Here is a 15,725-nt window from a genome sequence, read left to right on the forward strand (position 1 = left end):
CCCTACCTGAAAGTGAATACCTATTGTGAGTTTCCTTTTGTACCAATTTGAGAGGGATGTATGTATCCTTAAAATGGAATTAAGAATGCTTTTTTATCAATCCAAAGGAAGAAAAAAATCTAGTAGTAAATGTGAAAAACATGCATTGAGGGAAATACTGCATGTGAAGTGACAGATTCACTTAAAAAGCAATGTTGTAATGTATCCATCTCCTTTTGGGCATCATAAACAAACCCTATTTCGGAATTGATTTATTTTAGACCAATCCAGAAGGTTCCCAGCGTGGCCCAAACTGTGAGAACATTAGGTGGAATGTAGTCCAGACATTTTGGGCATTGGCATGGGAATCTTTGACCAGTCATAGCTAGAATATATTTACACAAGCTTGTGTGCATGAACTCAACATGTTATTTTACACTGAGATCTCGGTAAGTGAGGACAGCTCTATCTACTGGCTGGATTGTGAAAGTGCACCATCTTTACTTCTGTGCAGTGAAGGTGACTGTTGTCTGATATACTTGCAGGTGTAGTTATATTTTAGCCTCCTTGAACTTACCACTTGAGACCAATAGGCTACAAAACTCCATTACAAGTAACAGATGTGACTTGCTACAAATAATAGGCTATGTACCCTACTATCTGTAGCAAACATAGGATAATTTTATTAATATTAAATAAATTAAGTAGTTAATTAAATAATAAAAACACAGTAATGCAACCAATAATTACCTCCTACACGCCCAAGACATTTAACAATTTTCAGCTATATTTTAATGTGTGAACAAGAGAAATATCGCAGTATAATTACTAGCACCACCAGAGGGCAGTGCAAGGAAAGAAATAACCAGTACTACTGAGATGAGCGTTAGCTCAGAGTCAAGTCATGTTGGATAAGTGTTGTCTTTCACAGCACAAATTTATACCTAAGGCATGCCATGAATAAATCTGGTTGCTGGGCCACTTTAAGGTGTAAGTCCTTACTAATAGCTATCATACTATCTCTTCAGTCTGTGCAAGAGAATGAATAGGCCTATATTTGTAATATATAATTAGTACAACGACATGATAACAACATGATACATTTATTAGAACAGTTGGATAGCACCAGCTGATTCACTGTGATGAGTAAGTCTACTGCATCTTCCATCACATAATACATTTACACTGTTTGATGGATAGTGAAGATAGGCTATACTTGTGTACAATTTCCATTAAAAACAATGGCATACCATTCAGTAATATTGGCTGATTCCACATGTGTTTTTGCTAGTCTATAGGGGAGAAAAATCTCCTTAAATATCGTATTGTTTAACCTTAAAACAGTGCAACTGATCCATATGAGGGTCTGTGTGAACATGGGGGTAGAGCTGACAAACAAAACCAAACAGAGGTAGAAAAGAGGATTTTTTGCTTCTGATTCTTAGATTTACTGCTAACGTGGGGCCCAAGACTCCTGGTGAGTCCTAAGAGCTCAATCTGTGTTTAGACAACAGTGGCTCCCCGCACATTCCTCTGTACATGCCGTTTCTGTACACAATACTCTGGTTTATATTATGAACCACCCACAAGTTCATCTCATAACACTTGCCTTGGACACACATGGGCACTAGCACACTCACTGAACATTTAATTATAGTAGTCATGTCTAACAACTTTAAATACATAATCAGAAGTGATTTGGGTGAAATTTATAGATGGACATTAAAGGCTGTATCTATTAATGTGGTCATAATAACAGGACTAGATGTAATATGATAATTAGAAACTGTGAACAGAAGCTTCTCTCATTGACAAAAGAGGGAAGAGCATGTTGTAATTCACTGTACTCAAATACATCTTTTATTTGGACTTGTGTTTTGGCAACTGTCACATGGACACAACTTCCCATTCAAGAGTAGGTGCTATGGCAACACTCAAAAGCACAACTCGTGTCTGGGTGTCTGGAAATATACAGTTTTGGGTGAATGTCATGCATCTATTAGTGACGTGTTACTGGAAAAGAGTAGTTGCTTATCCTTAATGAGAATGTTACAATATGAAATCTCTCACCTCTTCTTATATGCATCAATATGTGTATCCATCCATCCATTTTCTTCCACTTTATCTGGGGCCAGGTTGCGGAGGCAGCTCTCTGAGCAGGGAGGCCCAGACTTCCCTTTCCACGCACACACACACTTCATCCAGCTCTCCCGGGGGGATCCCAAAGCATTCTCAGGTCAGCTGTGTAGCATTTGCTGTAATTATCTTTTAGGTATTCTAAATAGCAGCCTTTTGTACTGAACCGTTTTCCACAAGGCTGGTTTTGAAAGTTTCCAAATTTGTCTAGGTATTTACTGCATAATGCTACTTCATGTGGTGTGACTTCAACATAATCCAGTAATAATACTTGCTACATGCTTCTCATTGACCATCAGTCACCATCCAGACTGAGGTAAATAGAGAAGAGATAATGCAGTATTTCAGGAAAACTTATTCTACAACTCTTTCTGCAGTTCTTGCATGAACAAACATTAAACTGACATATTTTGTTGTTTCAGGTTAAGCACTGTTCTGTGAAGACAAACCACCTGCTTCAAAAATATACATTTTTCTTGTTTTAACCTAAATAATGTATATGTATCACTGATAAATAGTTTTTTTTAAAAACTCTAATCTTTTTAACATCTATAGTTATGTCATATGTGGAAAGCTATACTGTCTTATAAATTAATTTGCAGGTATTTCTATGTTAAAAATCATGACAGTCACCAGGCCCATTATTGACTGTTTGTCTTTGGCCCGCCAGAGGCAAACTGCTGATCCTCACTCAACACAGGCTAATTAAATCAACGGAAATAGCCCAAAATCACCAGATCATTTGTGTCCATAGTGTCAGTTGATGCGTGCAGCCTTGACCATAATAAAACGTGTTGACTTGCTTTTGTCCACACACCTGCGCTGTTACCATTTCATATCCTGTTTCTATCCCCAGTTAACAAGACAAATTACCACCAGCGGTGCCCCCTGTTGTCCTATGCCAGGGCTGGTCTCTTTCTCATGTGAAACATGAACTCCTTTGACTGATCTGTGTGGTTCCTGGCACCAGCATCTCCAGCATTCCTCTGCCTGGAGACGCTCAACCAGACAGCCTCCCCCATCGAAAGAAGGCCTTTGAGAAATCTGTATGACATGACCCCCTCCGGCCAGACCAGAGTGTGGGCAAGCTGTGAAAGCAGTGTATTGTTTGACACTGCATTGGCGACTACAGAATCAGCTAAATTGCTTGAGAAAATGGACTGCATTTCTTGGTGTTAATGCAGGGCAGTGGGAGTACTGTGGTGAGCTTGTATCAGTTGATTTATTGGAGTCAAAGGCAAGCTTGAAGATAAGGGCTTCAAGGCAAGGGTGTGTATGCCTTTACATTGTGGTTGTAAAGTTGCATATGTGAGGTTATCATGTTCCCTCTGCAGAAGGCAAACATGTTGATTAAAAGATGTGGTGGGAGCAAATCTGATTTACTGGCAGATAAATATTACTTTAGAGGGATTTGCTGTCATCAAAACAAAATTGTTTAGCTGGCCTAATAATAGAGTGGACTTGCAGTGGTTCATTTGGAAGTTGGATGTTGAAGTGGGATGAGAGATTCTAGGGTCGTGCTCAGTTCGAAGGCTTAGTTTGAAGGCTGACTATGGAGTGGAATATTAACAACATTAACAAGGTTTAGCAGAAAGTCAATAGATGTTCTGTAGAATGGAGGTCATAGTCAAAGCATGTTTAGAGACAGTTTTAAACCATATTTTCTCAGTTCAATACATTGTTAAATGCACATTATTGTCTTTATTTCATTATCTCATTATAACATATTAAAACGTGATTTCTTATGGTCCAAATTTTATTCTGGGTGCAATATTTCTTGTTTTTCTTTCAACATGGCTGATCACTCTTTGACGGACTTTAGTTCAAATACAGTTTTATGGTTCAACTCTAATATTCATAAGAATTGAAATCAAAATGTACTTTTCAATGGTATACTGTCAGGTAATTGTGTAATTGAAAAGGGTATTCCTCAAGGCCCCATATTATTCTCTAATTTGTTATTAATTGTCCCTCACGATAACTTCAAACTGCTTAAGTCATTTATATGTTGATGATTCTGTTCTTACACTTACAAACTCTCCCAAAAAGTAAATTCCAGTTAAATTTCTTTTTTTTTGGTCCAAAGTTTTCTTTCTAATATCAATTTCTCATTATGAAGGCTAACCTCGCCCTCCCCCTAGAACAGTGGTTCTTAACCTGGGTTCGATCGAACCCTAGGGGTTCGGTGAGTCAGTCCCAGGGGTTCGGCGGAGGTCAAGACACGCACCAGACTCATATGATTCGCGGACTGCGAGCGTCTCCAGACTCTGGCCGTGTCCTAATTCGACAAATGCACCCTTTCCTGTGCCTATCTAACACTGCTCCCTCTAAACTGCGCGCGTGCTCAATTGCGCACTGCTGACCTGGTCTCCGCGCACAGAAAATCTGTGCTGCGCACAAAAAAATCGAACCGGAGTTGAAAATAAAATAAACACACAACAATTCATTCTGCGCTATTTTTCAGTGTGAGTCAGTGAGTGTGACCGGGGACGAGCTGCTCCAGTCAGGCGTCCTCATGAGCCGCTATCAGTGTTTTAGCCGATGTGGCCGATGTGGAGTGAAAATTCTAAGTGTTTAACCCCTTAATGTTCCGACGGCCCGCCCTCAGGCAAAGATCCGCGCGTAAAATTACGCGCGCGTAATTGCGTTTTACGCACTGTTTTGCAGCAGTTTTGCGTTTTAAACATGACGAAACAGACAAAACAAAGGAAGTACGCGACCGAGGACACTGTGGATGTTTGTACAAGTTAAACTAGAGGCATCTCGGACCTGGAGCGGTTCGTGGAACCGAGTGAAGATCTCATGATGGACTCAGGAGCAGAGGACCTTATGATTTGATGGACTGGATGCTGTTCCTGATCCGTAAGCGTGGTTTATTCTGCTATTGACTTAATTGTGGGTCAAATGTGTATTATGTGTAATCATTAGCATTAGCTAATGCCAATCTGCAGTAACAGAGCAGCTGGGTGTGCAGATACAGATTCCTCTCAGTGTGTATTGGTCATTGAATACTGTCACTTTGAACGGCATAAAAACATACAACGACATAAAAACGAAGAAAAGGAACAGACTTTGCTGTGAAAATGACATGAGAGTGGCCAAGGTGAAGCCATGCATTTCTGACCTGGTCTCTCAAAGGCAACAGAAGTCACACTGATTTTCAGTAAATATTCATTATTGTAGCCTAATGGAAATTAGATGATGAGTGTGTGTTAAAATGTTAAAAATAATAAAAAGCATAAATACAGTAAGTTCATTATTGGAATGCATAATACAATATAATTTCAGTGTGGTAGTATTAAAAAAGGTCATGTCTTTGTTAAAAGGTATGTATGTAATTTGTTGTGAGTTTATGCATTGTATTGGTTTTATTCTTTGAACACAGTGATGTTAATACACGGTTTATTTTGTGCATCAGTAAAACATACATATGTCTTGAATTTGAAAAAAATTATATTTTATTTTTCAATAAAGAAGGGTTCGGTGAATGTGCATATGGAACCGGTGGGGTTCAGTACCTCCAACAAGGTTAAGAACCACTGCCCTAGAATGTGAGGGCAGTGACTAAATACTGGGCCATTAGAAATGCTGAACAATTTTTGACCCTAATTTTGAACGGGTGACTTTCCCAATGGGCTTTGACTTGTTGTTACCTTGTTACGCTCCATGTGAAATCATTCAAGCTAACCTCGTTTTAATTAACAACACTCATTATATGTTCCCTTCTATCAGCGTTCTGCCCTCTCATCTGACTTTGACTCCCTTCAAATCTGCCTTTATCCCTGTTTTGGCTTGAAAACACATATCATGAGGTTATGCAGAAGTCTAGCTCAGGGAAGTGCCAGTCCGCCTCATACTCCTCTCCAAATGATGAAAAGCATTTGTGAGAAAGGAGGAGGAATTCAATCTCCCGTTTATAGACCTGAATTTTGGGCTTAATACCAGACGTTCCTGATAACATACACACAGTACATATAAAGTAGGGTCCCGTCCAAGCTTGGTATTCTCAATATTTTTGCAGCTGATGAAATGAAGCTGACTTTCTGCATTACATCATCGCCCGAGGCTTGGGGGATTATCCACAGTGATGGGAGTAGGAGGCTCTATTATCTCATGCAAACTGACTTCACTCTCCAAACATATATTACGATAGGTGAGAGCCGGAAAAGTACAAATTACCAATGGATTCTTTTCAGCTAATATTGTTGTAATACATTATAATTGAAGAGCAAACAGCTGCTGTGTTATTTTTGTATAGTCCATACTTTGGTTGGTTTATCATTTTGATGTTGACAGAGCACAGGGCAAACAGTGATGTCATGGTCAATGTTGTAAGAGTTAGCATGAGCACAGTTTTGACATTTGGAACACTGAGCATGCATTACCACTCTGTCTTGTTATGTGGAGATACTTAGAGTTTACGTGACTGCATATTTCTTTGAGGACTCTGGAGCCTGGTGCCAATCACGTTTCATTTTATTGGAATATTACTGAAAAACACAAACAAAGCACTGAAGGAAAACTATATGTAGATTCAATGTAACCAAATATCCAATGTTTCCAATCTTGAAAAGCACCTGCCATATAATGTTAAAATTCTGTGCAAGTATTTTTGTCAGAACAGAAGGAAAAATATTAAGCACATACGTTACAGCCATCAAAAATAGCGCAGTGAACTTGGCACCAGCAGTACAAAACCAAAACCTACTCCTGTAAACAAAATACAATGTTTTTATTAATGTTTGACATGTAATTAAAGACTACTGCTACAACGGAAATATCAACCCTTTACTTTTTATTTAAGGAAAGAGCACAATTGTATTGTCTATGTGGAAGTGGTTTGTTTGCTTCAGCTTGACTTCCTGAAGGTGTGAGAATCATGGAAACAAATATGTTTGGCAATATGTTTTAGTGAAAAATTACCCATGGAATCACAGACAGGCTCCATGCAAGATACTATCTTACATACTGAAACTACACTGGCTATTTTCATCAGCATGTTTATTCAGAACCTTTTTTCTCACTCAGCGATGACCCAAAACCAACGTCATTTATTGGAAAAAAACAAGCAGTACTAAGTCTGTATTTCCTATGTCCACAATTATTACATTCTGAACATGCCTCCTTCCTGCCTCACCTTGTCATCACACATCTGGAAATGTTTTCATTTTAATTTAATGGGGTGAAATGGGTCAGGTCACTGCAAACCCTACACTTCATGGCTGTCAAATCAATTTTGTCACTTTGACGTCACTGGAGCTGCAAACAGGAGGTAGCCCCCATCCCAACCCACCTAACGGGACTTTCCTTTGCCTGCTCTTATTAGGAAGCCAGGTTGTAAACGCTGATTTAATGTAACATGAAATCATTCTCTGGGCAGTGATTGGGTGAAGTCAGGACAAACATTTGGAGGTCTCGGGGAGCTGGTGTTAAAATGAACTAACTGCAGGAGGCTCCCTTACATAGTCACACAGTTTGTCAAGTCCAGAAGAGAGAGCTACAGGAAGTCCACTCACAGTTGGCTGCTTATGTAAGAACTCGGCACGTACGCCAAGAACAGAAGTTTGGGCCTGTTCACACACCAGACAATAACATAAAGACACCTCCAGAGAGACTTAGAGACAGGACTAAGGCGTGAGCTCAGGGGGAAGACTTGGCTGCTTCATGATCCGGTGCTAAAAGTTGTTTTTTGCTGAATTTGTTCAGTATAACTGGCTGAAAAGCAGCCAGTGCAAGGTAGCCATCCTCTTCCCAGTTTAGGGGTTAATAATGCATGCGATTTATAAAGTGCTCTACAATCATTGGTGGTAAGCTTCTATTTAAGTCATAGCTGCCCTGAAGCAGACTGATGCGAGGCTGCAAATCTGTACATCGGCACCTCCAATCACCACCGACACTTGTACATAAACCACATTCATATCATATTATACAATGTAGGAGAAGCTGAAAGCAAAATGATCAGTCGTCCTAGGGCCCAGAATTTGACCTTCATTCTATTATTTTCTGTTAAAGGGGGTCCCATGTGAGCCCTGAGCACCAAAAAGTCTGGCAACGTGCCTAGCAAAACTTGTTAATATTTTATGCTGTTTTAGGTGTGACTTCGGACACAATAGTGGACATAGAATATCAAAACATCTATAAAAAAGGAGTGGAGTCCTTATTTTATTGCCCCCTTCTAACACTGTTGGCTTACAACTATCAGTTCTGAAGTACTTGGCCTTTTACTCACATTTTATTATATCCGTCTTGGCTCTGACCCAGCCTGTCTTTTTTCCCCACATTAGAGCTATGATTACACTTTGATTATAATGGACACAGGGTTAAGGCTAATCCCACAGCTAACTAAACCTATAAGTGCCCTATCTCCTGTAAGCTGTACTGTCAAGGCAATCTCCCAGGGCTATAAAAGTTTACTCAGACTGATAAAATCCTCTTCAACTTCCCACATTCCCTCTTACTTATATCAGCTGTTAATTATTACATAAACTCTACCTGTTCATGCGCATAAATCCACTGACCTTTAGTAGCATTCCACAACTATCCAATCCCATGTGAGATGAGAAGACCGTAGCCTAGTGGACATGCAATGCCTTTTTTGGTCATACCACAGTGAGCTCGGGCCAAATAAGCCACTTGCTGGGAGAAGTGTGGAATCATCAGCAGTGTGTTACCGTTGCTTGACCTGGCTGTGCCGAAACCTCACGGTATGCGGCGGCTTCCGTGGACCAAACCTGGAACAACATCAAGGGCAGAGATGATTCCAAGAAGATTTACGAAGCTCTAGTTGGTTTGCTGAGGAATTTCATTTGTCCCCCACTCTGGCCTTATGTAATGTTGTGTGTGTGAAGAGCAGAGCTGACACAAGGGGGTAGTCAGGTGTTAGAGTTTGGAGAGATTTAAAGAGCCCATCATGAGACTTCCTTTATATGAGTTTCTACAGAAGGTGAACTGAGGACAACAATTGTGCAAGAAAGGAGGAAGTAATAAAGATTGTTGTTTTACGTGATAATGTGCCTCTTGTTGCTTATAAGCTTTTTTTGTTTTTTGTTGTTTTTTTTTTTTGCAAAGGTTAACAGCTGTAACCTTTAATGTGCACAGTAAAACACAATCAACTCCTAAAAATATTGTTTCTAATAATAATGCATTAGATTTATATAGCACCTCTCAAGTCACCCAGTCACCCTGAACGCTGCATTTATTTATTGACTACATACTCTGTGGCGGTGAGCTTTTATTGTAGCCACAGATGCCCTGTTGGACTGATTTAAGAGAGACTGGAAATCTGCACCAGCGGCCCCTCTAACCCCCACCAATTAATTATTTACACCACAGTCATACTAGGCAAGTTGGGTGATGTGTTTTGCTTAAAGACACAATGACAGTATGTATACTAGAGCCACTGCCATACCACTGTGGCACTCAGTATACCCAGTGCTCTCGCATTCCAGTACTGACCAGGCCCAAACCTGATTGACTTCTGAGATTCTAATCCTGACAACGGGATGTTTATGCCAGCTAATTTTGGGCCAACACATAAACATAAACCTATTGCACACCCATTTATCCAAGGACATAATAGTAAATGAATAATAAAATATAGATGTATAATAACGCTCTTTCAATTAAGGTTGTGTGTTGAGGCCCTCCATCTTTGCTGGCCATGTGCATGTTTTTCTCTCCTAAACACAATCACAAGTTGTTAATATTCCACCCCATACTCTCATATTGGAGAGTCAGACCACCCACATGGCCTTCTTGAAGAGCAGACCGTAATCCAGCAGCAGAACTGAATGTACATCATACAGATTTTATGAATGCACAACGACACATTTCCAAACATCACTATCTGCCCCTTGGATCACAGCTGCCTCACATATGCCCACAACACCCCGTTCACCACCATAAACCAAAAACAAACAGACCCTGAACCCTATCTACAAACGGGACAGTCCGACAACGTGCTTCCTTTATCAACATAACCATGGTAACGGTGAAAACACATTAGCGCAACCAGTTCTGTCAACGCTGCCAACCTTCGATCCCCCCTCCCAACTAGAAACAACCAGTTAGAGAAATGTGTTTACTTCACCAGAAACTCAAGTCCTTTCACTTCTGACTGTGTACACAATGATGTCAGGTGAGGTCCTGCGTCTTTGTATGCACTCAAGTGAAAATGGCTTAAAGAAAGAACGTTTTAAGGAGGAATGTCTGTGTTTTTTAAGGCCCAACTTCTGCACAAAGAGGGTGCTTTTAATGATGTGTGTCCAAGGCTAATTTATACTTAAAGTCCTTTCAACAAACCAGTGTAGTAAAGCTAACAATGACGTCGACTGTTAGCTACTGGCTCATTCTGCAGTCCGCTAGAATACACGAGATATTTACGTTCTTAGCTATCAATGGTGTAGCTTTATATGCAGTCTTTCACACGCTAAATTTGGTGTACCACCCAGTGAAAAACAAGATGCGAGCCAGTGTAGTGACTTTGAAGCTAACACCAAAAGTTGCTAAGGGTTTTTATGTCCAGAGAAAAAGTCACTTGTCTTTTTTTACTTGCTTGTTTGTTGGACTAAAGTGAGCGACTTAAGAAATTGTAGGTTGGGAGATTAATTTTGTTCTTTTACCCTTAGTATTATAATGAAAGAATCACTGGATTGGTATAGTATATAGTATATGTGGCATAGTATGTGTTAATAAATGTATTTTTGTGAATTGTTGATGCTTATGATTAAAACAATTCAGGTACGATTTCAATTTTATTTATTAAGAAATCATTTGGTCATCACAAATTGGATTAAAGCAGACCTATTATGCAAAATTGACTTTTTTTTAAACCATGTTATAGTTGTTTTCTCTCACCATTTACTCACCAGAACCTTTATTTGGAGTGATTTATGTATGTTTGAGCAATCTTTAATCGCTTATTTTCAAGATTCTATATTGCCAATCAACTCGTTGACTGGTAATGTTCATCTTGTTTTACCTACATGTCTACTTAAACAACTAAGATGTTTGTTGTGTAAATGGCCACAGACCTTAGGCTATCTTCCAACGTAACATGGGACATTCACGATAAATGTAAATAAGACATCAAACAGCCCCGGACTTGCTATCTTAAATCCCATTTCTGAAAGTCAAAATGAAAGCCTAGTCCTGTTATTGGGATTAACTCCTTTTTCAGACTCCTAAAGGATGCACTTTATATTCGCCAGACTCCAGGGCTACTGTCAGTTGTGTGACACCCATTGATTTTCTTTAATTTCACACTAGGGACAAGCATAACCATGTCCTAATATGACCCTGTGAGAGCAAGATTTACCCAAAAAAATCTTCTATGCAGTAATTATGCGGCAGACCTCTAAATACAAACTTGATCTAAACCAGCATTCTGCTTTAACTAGGCCCCCTGCTTTAACTAAGACCATAAAGTGAAACCCCAGAGCGTCCCAAACTCACCATGGTTCCAACTCATTTAACATTCCCATGGGTAAAAAAAAAACAAGTAATTTGTCAGTATAAAGTTTCACAGTCTGGACGTGGTGTCAAGTGTAAAATACGAGCGGAGGTGCGTTTAAGTGTCATCAGACTTCCTGGCTCTCTGCTGTGACAATGGGTCAGGCCCACCTTTAGAACTGTGCAGACTGTTCCTGTGATGGTTTGTGTTATTGTAACCCTTTCATACTCCATTAAGATCTAAATGGACTGTGCAGGTTTACATTATCTAGAAGAAAAGTTGAGTTAAACAATCCTTGCATTCCTCATGGTGTTGCTTCATATTGTCTCTGTTCTATTATAGGCTCTTTGAATTCCTCCAACAGTTCAAGAATCTGAAGCTATACAAAAGGTGTGGGATAACTTAACCCCACATTTTGCTGCTATATAACAAGAAAATAAACATTTCAGTTTACAATATAGGCAGATATCAGAGAAAAAGTGTTTGAAGTAGATCAAAACTAATAATTTTAGTCAGATAATACCAGAACTAATTCAGAACTTACATCATTTTGTACCCTTTCTTCTCTTATCAAACTGTGTCAAGAATTATCCATGTTAGCTTGTATTGCATTTATTACGTGTTTAGTGTTTACGCAAATAACTAAACTGTCAAAATGGTTTCCACATTGATGAACCTCATGCAGACACCTCTACGGTTTGTGGTCTAACAATGTGAGATGACAAAACCTGTTTGAATTTGCTTAGTGACGCAATATGGTAATTGTTTCTAATGTTTATGGTGTAGTTTCACAATGGGGAGGTCCTATTTGGTGTTTTTGATGAAAACATTCAATAAATGGTCTCAGGGCGTTATGCAGATGAAGTTGTATGAAAATGGGTGTTGCTGTAGTTGTGGCCTTTGTTTTATAGATACTGACTATAGCACAACATTCCAAATGCAAACTGCACAGTTGACACTTTTAACTGTGGATTCAGCAGCAGCCTGTCATTAAAGTGTATGTGTGTATGTAGAGTATCGTGAGTGATAGGTTTTGGGTTGGTGCAGTAAAAGCCAATCGCGAGCTTCTACCTGATTTGCTGAGAAGAAATATGAATTTAGCGTACAGCTGGTGTTGCTAGGATTTGTTAAAGCAAGTTATGACAAAAGGATTTACAAAAAATAAAGGACTTTTTTAGTGCCAGGTCATGAGAAATATATGGTTGTGGGATGGTGGTTGTCCTTGTTTCATTGCCCAAAACATAGGTTCACTCATACAACATGTTTAGTAAACTAACAGCGACGTCAAGCAGAGATAAATACAAGTATTAGTGTACTGAGTCGAGACACTGATGATGGTGAAATCAAAGTGGATTCTCAACTGGGTAATGTTGTTGCGTTATTGATCACAACAAAATACGTACTTTACTGTAACAAACAAATATAATTGTACATTTCCCGTATTTATGTATGTTGTATGTTATGTTATGTATGTATGTTTTTTTAGCTGTCAAAATCTTTCTCTTTTGCCATGGATGAAACCAATGAAGACAGCTACATATGCTGCAGGGTCTGGAGGGTAGAATGAGACAGAAAACTCTATTTGGCCAATTGATGACAGGCAGTACTGCTATGAGGCTGGTGGTCTGTTATTTTGGTGATATAATTATTTTGTAATTCTCTTTTCTCTTTAAAGGGCATTTATCACGCTGATCTATGTTATTTAGATGTTTCCTCATCAAAAACTTATCTAGAGTGGTGTTTTGTTCTTTCCTCACAGAAAACAGTCTGTTCCATCTTGTGATATCATGTGGTGATTTCAACCCTGGAATTGTCAATCTTTATTGAACTAAAGGTAAAAGGTGGATGTTAACTTGAAAATTACCACTAAATAACATCACTAGTTGGAACAGAGCCTTTTGAGATTTGGAGATATTGACACACTAATACTGCAGGATTACTCTAAGGTGTGACACAATACCGGGTATGTTTTTGATGAGATAACAACATTATAACATGGTTCAAAGCTCACAAGAATCAATTTTGTGTAATATAGGATCTTTAATGCAGTTCTTTGCTCAAACACAGGAATCTTTTCCGCAGTGACATCTCCTACTTCCTCCTATGTCTCCAGCTCTGAGTGAGTGACAGACTACCCCTAACTGAATCATTGTGGTATTGACCTCGACTATCCTGTGTTCAGCTTACTAATGTTTTATGGATACTATCTCTAATATAAACTATTACTCCATCTGATTCAGCTGTGTGACATTCAGCACAAGTTATTCAAATCCAACTGAAACTTTTGACTGGGCCTATATCCACGCCACACACTTCCCCCTCGGTCATATTTTTAGCAGTGGTTAGCGGTAATCATCCTTCCTACTCCTCCGGGTTCAGTTTCAACTTTTCTGGTCAGCGAGTTCTTTTGGTTGGTTGCCATAGAAACCAGACAAATGAGTCACTGCTACATCGAGCCAATCCACCCCTGAGGTCGTCACCAGCATGGAAAAATGAATTTAGAGCCCAAACAGTGGCGGGTCGATGGCACCAGGCCCAGTTTTGGTTAGTTTTAATCTGACTTTTGAACATCCACCTACTCTGTCACAATTCTGAACACTTTTCTCCCATTTCCCACACTCTTTTTAGCTTATCCAAGTTTTGCAACGCTGAGCAAATTTGCGCACCGTCAGATCAGATAGTGGGCTAAATGCTGGAGAGGTGAATGATCTGGATTGTGGAGTCGCTAGCTGAAAAGTTGAGTTTGAGTGCGTGATGTTAGCAAACCACGCTATAGTGTTTACTCTCTAGTTACTGGCAGATTTTGTATATCCTCTGGTGGTGAGCAGTGATTAGAAGTGCTTCCTGTGGGCTGCTCAAATCTGTTTCTGGTTTAGTTTGGTCCGTCCACCCATAAGCAAACTGAAAAGATGGTATTGGAATTGTTTATGCTAGAACATCTGCCATAGGATTTCCTTTTGTGTATCTAACATTTGCTCTAAGGCGTTTCATTCTGGGGATCTGTAAATTACATTGCACATGGGTAGGCTACCATGAAGAACCAATTTATTTATTTATTTATTGTATTTTTATACATAACAGTTGGAAATAGGAGTGTGAAAAGGAACTGAAGAGACACTATATGTCTATGTTGGCATTTTCCAAACAAAGAAGTGTATAATATTTGTCTCCACAGATGTTTGTGAGACTATGGAATGCAGTTGTGCTTCTTGGCAGATTACATTGTAGTCCTTTTACGCATCCTGTATTCTTTTTATTGTAGAGAAGCAGGTACAGAATCCACCCACTGTGGTTCTGTAACAGACCTTTGACAGTTTGGTCATTCATAGTTTTGAAACACTGACTAAGACTTTTTGGACTACATGTTCATTTTCACTTCACTTGTAAAACTTGACTAACTTTTCCCCACTCCCGCCCACGCCCCTTTGCTCTCTCCCCCTCCGTCTGTCCCACAGGAGGGACTGGACACACCCAGCAGATGTGAGGGCCTCTCCTCTACATCTGTCTGTGTGTAAGTATGTGTGTGTGTGTGTATGTGCATGTGGGGGTTGACATGGGAGCGATGGATGACTCACACCTTATCTGCCATGTTAACTCCATCAGAAAAGTGATAGCCCTGACCTCTGACCTCACGTACACCCATTTCACAACAATGTCTCAATTTTCTGTAAACTGTAATGAACTTTTTCTTGTTTTATTTCAGATCCAACAACTTTCTGTCATCTTTCCAATGAAGAATAGGGTTGGACATCCACACACTGCATGATGCAATCTCTTTGCAACACATGGAATGTAAGTGTACTTTCAACACTGAAACAAGGCAAAGTCTGTAACATTGCGGCATAATTGTAGACACCCAAGGACAGGGTAGACTCATCATGGGTGGCACTGGATTCTTAAAATGTTACACCACACCAGATTACAGGACAGGAGAAAAGGAATTAGTGCCAGGAAGAAAACAATGATAAAAACACCAGTCTTCCTGTGTTAAAAGTTGGTGTAAACATGTTTTGGTCATGTGAGGATCTTCAGTTCATAGTCCCTTTGAACAAGTACAGGAGAGGATATTAAGAGTCAAGCCTGGCCAGACTTCTGTGAGCTGTGCTTCATTCAGCACACAGGATTTACCACGCAGCATAACACTTTCCATGAAGCAAAA

Source organism: Periophthalmus magnuspinnatus, chromosome 7, assembly GCF_009829125.3.
Source record: "Periophthalmus magnuspinnatus isolate fPerMag1 chromosome 7, fPerMag1.2.pri, whole genome shotgun sequence".
NCBI classification, from domain to species: domain Eukaryota; kingdom Metazoa; phylum Chordata; class Actinopteri; order Gobiiformes; family Gobiidae; genus Periophthalmus; species Periophthalmus magnuspinnatus.